Here is an 8,024-nt window from a genome sequence, read left to right on the forward strand (position 1 = left end):
ATACATCTCTGATCATTGCATGAGGGTATGGTCTAGGCACCTCTCAATGGTATGCTCTATACATTGCATAGAATATCAATACAATATAGATTATCTTGGCATATCATATTTTTATTGCCACCACTCGGTGGCATGGTCCGGACATCACATACACAGTCATCATCGTAATATACAGTCATCATATATTATTTACATGTCATCACATTTACTTTACTTGGTATCTCATATAGTCTTGTCTCCATTATCGATTATAAACTGAAATATGTCTTATAAATAGAGCATGCGTAAGGATAGCTCAGATGTCTTGTTCTATAATTCACATAAGAATTTTTTATGGCATTAGATGGTATCTAAGATTATGACATTGGTATAGGCATCATATCTCCATACATAGCAAGTATGGTCTCACTTTGGTCTTGCATTATTGTTGAAGTTATCATATATATATTCTCAATATAATGCACAACGACATGGTTTCTATTAACATCATATGGCCAAGCATAGTTCTTCATACCCTAGTTCATAATAAAAAATTGTTGACACAATATGACAATTTTCTATGAAACAAGTATATGTTTGGCATCTGACATTAAAATAATTCATGTAAATATTGTATCAGGTATTAGGATGATGTATTGAGCTTTATATATTTGAGATGTAAAGTTTGATGTATGTGTCAATCTTTCCAATAAGAAAGTAATGGAAGCATGATAATGATCTACTATGGCACTTATATCTTATGATTCATTTATTAGATCCATTCTATGGTATATATGATAGAGGACTTCTATGATTCATGATATTTGATAACATTGACTATGAAAATAGATCTTATTTCTATGATGATGATGATGATGAATCTTATCTCTATGGCATGGATATTTCCTCTCACAGTGATATGGCAACAACTTAATTCACAAATGAAATTGTGAACTGACTTGCATTGGTCCGAAGAGGCTCGATGTAATGATGTATCTCTCCCTTTGGATGTACTTTGTATCTTAGCTGGACATTTTAAGAAATCTAATAGAAGAAGAAGAATTGATTCTAGCTTTCCCCCTTAGGGTTCTTCCATGTTCTCTGACTAAATCTCGATGTCTCTATGTGTGTTTGATTTTCTTCTATTATGTTGAATTATTGTTGATATTGTTCTTTCTACATAATTGCATTTGATATAATGGTGTTATGATGTTGTGGGGTGAAGTCAATGTACATGTGAATGATAAAAATATATAATACAATTATCTAAAGCAAAGAACATTATAGCCCTTAGAAAAATTAACATGGTATCAGAATTCGGATGAAGAAACATGCCTATGAAGACACTTATGTCATATAGAAGTAAATATTATGAAGACCTAAAATAAATCTAGGGTTTGAATGAAACCTTAGGAAGCAAGAGAAGTTAGGAATTGATGTATATCAGAGGTTAGCGTTTGGATGGAACCCTTAAAGTTTGCTTGAAACGAGACGCTTGCTAGAGGTTTTGAAACCCTAGTGTGAGCTATTGCCTCAACATCTGTGACAGATTTAGTGAAAACCTTAGATGACTTGAAGAATATATGTTTGATCTTAGCCAATGATAAATTCGATTTATTATGCATACTATTGCTGATGTTCTGTGGTATTTTATGATTTTGGGATTTTGTAGATGATGAACTATAGTTTCTTCTGAAGATCAAATCAAGAGGGAGCTAGATAAGTATCTTCAAAACCTATTTTTTATGGTTATCTTTTTTAGGTTTATCACTTTGATTATTGTTCCTGCATGAATATTTGAAGCATTTGTATGCTTCTAACCTCCTAATGAAAGAAGATTCTTCTTAAGAATCATCTAGTGCAGGGAGGAAGATGGTGCAAGAAAAGGAAAGTTAGAGTAGGAACCTAATATTTTGCAAGATTTTAAAAAGTATGTACTACGAAGGTTGAATATTACAATTTTTTAATATGTAAATTAGGTTGATGACTTGATTGAAAATTGAAGAGGCTTCACATTCAGAGGGAGAAATCCTTGATCCCATATCCTTCTATTTATTTGTGGTGGATGATTAGAAGTCCCATCATAGCCTCTTCAAGGGGGAAACTTACTTTACATCACATAAATGAACAATTATTTGATGATACAAATGATTATACCTCCTTTCTATATATAGGAGTCTGAGGGGTCACAATATAATTAGAGCCTACATAAAAATAATAATGTAAAGGCACAACAATAACAGTAGTGGGATTCTATGGTGTATAATAACAATATGGGGGCTACATAGGAACAATAATAACAATAAGGGACTACACTAGTATTATAGGGACCTAACATGCCCCTGTCCTTCAAAAGAGTGTTGTCCTCAATGCTTGAGTAGTTTTGGATGCTTCTGTATAAAATTCTCATCCTCCTACATGGAATCTTCAACAGCTAAGTTCTTCCACTTAATGAGATACTCTGAAATTGACTGATTTCGTAGTTGTCAGGTTCTTATTTCCATGATTTCTTCAGGCTCCAATATGATCTTTCCTTCTTCATCAAGTTCTGGAAATATTGTTTGAACTATGAGCTTATCATTGATAACCTTCTTTAATCATGAAACATGGAAAAATGGGTGTACTCGGGAAGATGTAGGAAGATCCAATTTGTATGCTATGGTTCTGATATTTTGCAGCACCTTGTAAGGACCATAGTACTTGGGTGATAATTTATTATCCTTCTTAGCTTTATTTATGGACAATTATGTGTATGGTTGTAGTGGTAAAAATACCCAGTCACCTGCATCAAAAATTCTTTCATTGCAATTTTGCTCAACCTGTTATTTCATTCGATTATGTGCCCAACTAAGGTTATCCTTTAAGATTTCAAGAACTCGTTCTTGATGCTTGATGTGATATTCCACTTCTTGAACCTTATAATTTTGCCTTAGATATGATGTGATGGATGGTGGATGATATCCATAAAGTGCCATAATTGTTTACTGCAATATGGAAGGAAGTGTTATACCACCATTTAGGCAGAGGTAACCACTTGACCCATTGTGTTTTTTTATCAGATACAAAGCAACGAAGATATCCTTCTAGACATTTGTTTACTATCTCAGTTTTTCCATTAGATTGAGATGATAAGATGAGTTATGATCTAATTGAGTACCTAGATAAGAAAATAATTCCATCCAAAAATTTCCACTGAAAATGGGTCTCTATCACTTATAATAATCGTTGGGTTTCCATGTGGCTTTTGAATTGTTTCCATAAATGCAGTAGCTTGTACTAGACTTAAATGGATGAGATAATACACAAAAGTGTGCATACTTGGTAAGTATATCAACTATAACCATGATGACACTATTTCCTTTAGACTTGGGTAAACATGTGATAAAATCCATTGATACCTCCTCCCAACGTTGACTTGGAATGGCTAAAGGTTGTAAGAAACCCAAGGTCTTAATTGTCTCAAATTTCTTTTGTTGGAAAAGAAAACATTCCGCCACAAACTACTAAATATCATATCTAAGTCCATCCCAAAAAATTTCCTTTTTGACCCTGTGGTAAGCTTTTAAAAATCTTTAGTGCCCTCCTATGGGGGAGTTGTGCAATTCCAAGAGAATCTTTTGTTTGAGTTGGGAATTCTTATAGAGATATAAACGATAGATGTACCATAATGAATCATTTTTCCAGATAAATGTATCATATGTATTGGGGTATTGCTACAACTTTTGAAATAATGTCCACACCTCTTCATCTTTCTTCCATTCATCCCTTTCTTTAGTTATCCAATCATGTTGGATAATAGAAATGGCATAGAGAAATGCTTCCACATACTCATCTTTTCTTGAGAGTGCATTTGCAACAACATTTTGCATCCCTTTTTGTAGATGATTTCAAAGTAATAACCCAACATCTCGGTGACCCATTTTTGTTGCTCTTCTGAAGATAATATTTGTTCCAAAAATTATTTAAGACTACTGTAACCTTTTTTTACCTTGAAGTGTCTTCCCATTAGTTAAGGTATCCATTTCTTTAGTGCATGTAGTATTTTCAACATTTCCTTCTCATAAATAAGCTTGTGTAAATACTCTCCATTGATTGGTCAAATTTCAAAAGAAATGGGCCTTCCCTCTTGCATTAAAACAACACCAATTCCATTTCCTGAGGCATCACATTCCACAACAAAGGTTTTTTGAAATATGATGTAGCTAAGACTAATTCTTAGCACATTGCCTCTCTAAAATGTTCAAAGGCCTTAGCTTCTTCTAGAGTCCATGAAAATGCATATTTCTTTAGTAATGTTGTCGGAGGCACTAGTATTCTCCCAGAACTCTTAACAAACTTGCAATAATACCCAGTCAACCCAAGAAATCCTCAAAGATTCTTTAGGGTTGTGGGGATTTTCCATTCCTTAATGGATTTAATTTTGTTAGGGTCTACCTTAACACCCTCATGAGATACAATATGACCCAATTATTCCAGCTCCTGTACTCCAAAGAAGCATTTGCGGGTTTTTTCATATAATTGTTTCTCCTCTAATAGTTTGACCACCCTGTCAATATGTTGAACATGATCCTTACAAGAATTGTTGTAAATTAGTATATCATCAAAAAATACTAACATAAATTTTACAAGGAAGGGTTTGAAAATGGAATTCATCAAACCTAGAAATGTGGAAGGTGCATAAATAAGGCTAAAAGGCATAACCAAAAATTCATAATGACCTTCATGAGTTCTAGATGTTTTCTTTGGATTTCTTCAATATTCATTCTAATTTGACGGTATCCTAAATGAAGATACAACTTGGTGAAGTAAATTTCTCCATGTAATTCATCTAACAATTCATCCGTGACGGGAATGGGAAATTTATATTTAAGAATGATATTTCTGAGCTTCCTATAATCCAAACACATGCACCATGATCCATCCTTATTGTGCACCAATACTATTGGAGCAAAGAAATAAATTTGACTAGTTTGAATTATACCAGCCTCTAGAATTTCTGTAACCATATGTTCAATTTCACTCTTTTGGGCATAGGGATATCTTTAAGACCTAATGCTTGGAGGAACACTTCTTGGAATCATTTGAATAACATGATCATAATCACGAATAGGTGGGAGGTCTTTGGGAGTCTCAAATACCTTGGAATGATTGTCTAAGACTTTTTTGAGATCTGGAGAAATAGATTCTTTCGATGTTTGAACCTATAGTGCGCATAATTGTGCAATTATTCCCCATTTCTCTTTCTTCAAAATCTTTTTCATGCCATTGGAGCTAATTATCTTCCCCAGTTTTGTTGCATTACGCCTTAATTCAATTCCTTTCCTTCCCAAAAAACAATCATGAAAATTTATTGAAATTAAAAGCTATCGTCCCCAAATATTTTAACAATTGGACTCCCAGTTCAACATCAACACCACCCATTGGAATGGAAAGAATTTAACATTCAATACATATTCCCCCATTGTTAGCTTGACATTATGGAATTTCTAGAGAATTTTATAGTTCCTCCATTTTCAACCATCACTTGAAACTTTGGTGTTCGATATAGAAATAAATTTAATTCCTTGCATATCTTACAATGAATAAAATTATGGGTACTGCCAGAATTAATCAACACAATTACCTTTTTATTCTTGATATATCCTTCTATCTTGAGAGTTTGGGGAGTGGTAATTCCTACTAAGGCATTACAAGATATGGTCAGATTCATTTATTGTTTCACTGGGGTTGTTTTGTGGTGTATATCCTCTTATTTTGATGTTTCTTGTTCTTTTTCTTCCTCCTCTTCATAGTCTATGTAAAATAATTTATTCTCAGCACACTTATGACGTTTAGTGTATTTTCTATCACAACTATAACAAAGCCCTTTTTCTACTTTTTCCTCCAATTGTTGTGGTTTCAACCTTGTAGGTTGTGGAAGGCTAGAAGGAACAACACTTCCTCTTTATAGTTGTGAGTGGTAGATTTCCTTGTTGCCATAATTTTTCTTTCGATTTTTCTTGCTAGCCTAAATTCCTTCTCAATTGAGTCATGTTCCCAAAGGAAAACCTCACGTTAGATGTTATGCTATGCCCCTCTAGAATATCATTTACCTTGATATTCAATCTTTGGAATTCCTCAATGTTCTCTGACACTGAACCCTTTTGTTTGAGATTTATGAACTGGTTAAAGAAGGTATTCCTCCTTGTATCCTCATAATATGCTTCCAATTCTTCTACAAAAATTCTTCAAGTGACAATTGATTTACGACAAAAAAGGCATTGATACCACACAAATTGATTTTGTTCTAAATATAAAGATGCAATGTGTACCTTTTGTGTGTTTGACACATTATGTAGATCAAAGAATTTCTCCATCTCTAGTATCCATGTTACTAGATCCTTTCCATCAAACTTCCTCATATCAATATTTGGAATGTGTCTAGTCTTCAACCCACTATTGGAGTATATAAAATCAAAATTCGTATTCCTTTTATCCTCATCATGATTTTCATGGAGTACCTTATCACCACTAGGAAGCATTTCTTCTAGCAACTTTGTCAAAACTTCTTTCAAATATTCCACGTCCCTTTTCATTTATGTTTTTAAACCATTCTTCAAACCTTCCATATTAACATTTATGCCATCCTAAAAATATTCCACATCTGCTATTAAACCATTCTTGAGGCCATCCATCTTAGCTTCCATGTCTTCTTTTAAACCATTCTTCAAGCCATCCATCTTAGCTTCCATTTCAATTTTGGTTACTCTTTGTGAGAGTGAAATTTGTTGCACTTGGTCTCGTAATTTTGATATATCATGTTGCATTTATTCTTCTTCATCATGCATCATAGGAGATCTTTCTGGCTACTTACTAGGTGTGCATTTTTTTTTCTTATAGGAATTTTAGAATCAAACAACGATATCTATGCTTCACTATGCCCTTTAAATCACTTCTAACATATTTTTAAAACAAAGTTTATGATTTTTTTTTTTTAATACACACGTTTTTCTTGCTTTTTAGGAGCTCAATATTGAAACTATTGTAGCTTCCTAAGTTCATCTCTTCAAGATCTAAAATTCCATCTTCTAGTATCCCTATGAATCTTCTTTCCCATTCCACAAGTCAAACCAAAATTGGATTCTTCAAGATGAAGTTACACCAAATCTCCCATGATGGCCTCATTATGGTCTAGTTCAGTAGAGAAAACTTGTATGGAATTCCACATGTCACGGTTTCATATTTTAGCCCTAAAATTGATACCTGAGAAACCAAATTCCATGAAATTTTTCTTAGTTTTTACGAAATTAAAATTTGATTCTTGAAGGGAAATTTATGATGATTTTCCTTAGGCCAATTGTTTAAGATTGAATTCTAGAGCATGCAAGAACCCTAATTTCTTTGACCCATATCTCATAAAATATAGCAAACCAAGATTTGAAACTCCTACACAATGTTCACCAAGATTTTGGCTCCATGTCGTTACAATATTAATGGCTTAATATTTGTAGAGAAAACGTTATACCGAAAATTCCGATATGTCCTATTCGAGGAAATAAAACCCTAGAATCCAAATCTCTGGCACCAAATGTTATGCAACTAGATCACAAAAAAAGAAATAAATTCAAAAGTAGCCTCTCTGGGGAGGAAACCTCCTTTACATCACATAAATGAACATATATTGGATGATACAAATGATTAGACCTCATTTCTATATATAGGAGTATAACGGGTCACAATATGATTAGAGTTTACATAACAATAATAATGTAAAGACACAACAATAACAATAGTGGGCTTCTATGGGGCATAATAACAATATGGGGGCTACATATGAAGAACAATAACAATAGAGGGCTACACTAACAATAATAAAAAAGGGCTACACTAGTATTATAGGAACCTAACAGATGGATAAGGAAAATAAAGGAGTTTTTCTCTAAGTTCTACATAAGGCAACATGATTTTTTAGTGATTTATTTCAGTTGATATTGAACCTCACTACGTACTCAAGTTTGTTGCAAATAATCTTCTAAGATATCTTAGTGGCACTATCAACTATGGAA

The sequence above is a fragment of the Pinus tabuliformis genome, chromosome 9 (genome assembly GCF_031772625.1).
Source record: "Pinus tabuliformis cultivar Carrire ecotype Pingquan chromosome 9, CPIR1, whole genome shotgun sequence".
In the NCBI taxonomy this organism is placed as follows: Eukaryota; Viridiplantae; Streptophyta; class Pinopsida; order Pinales; family Pinaceae; genus Pinus; species Pinus tabuliformis.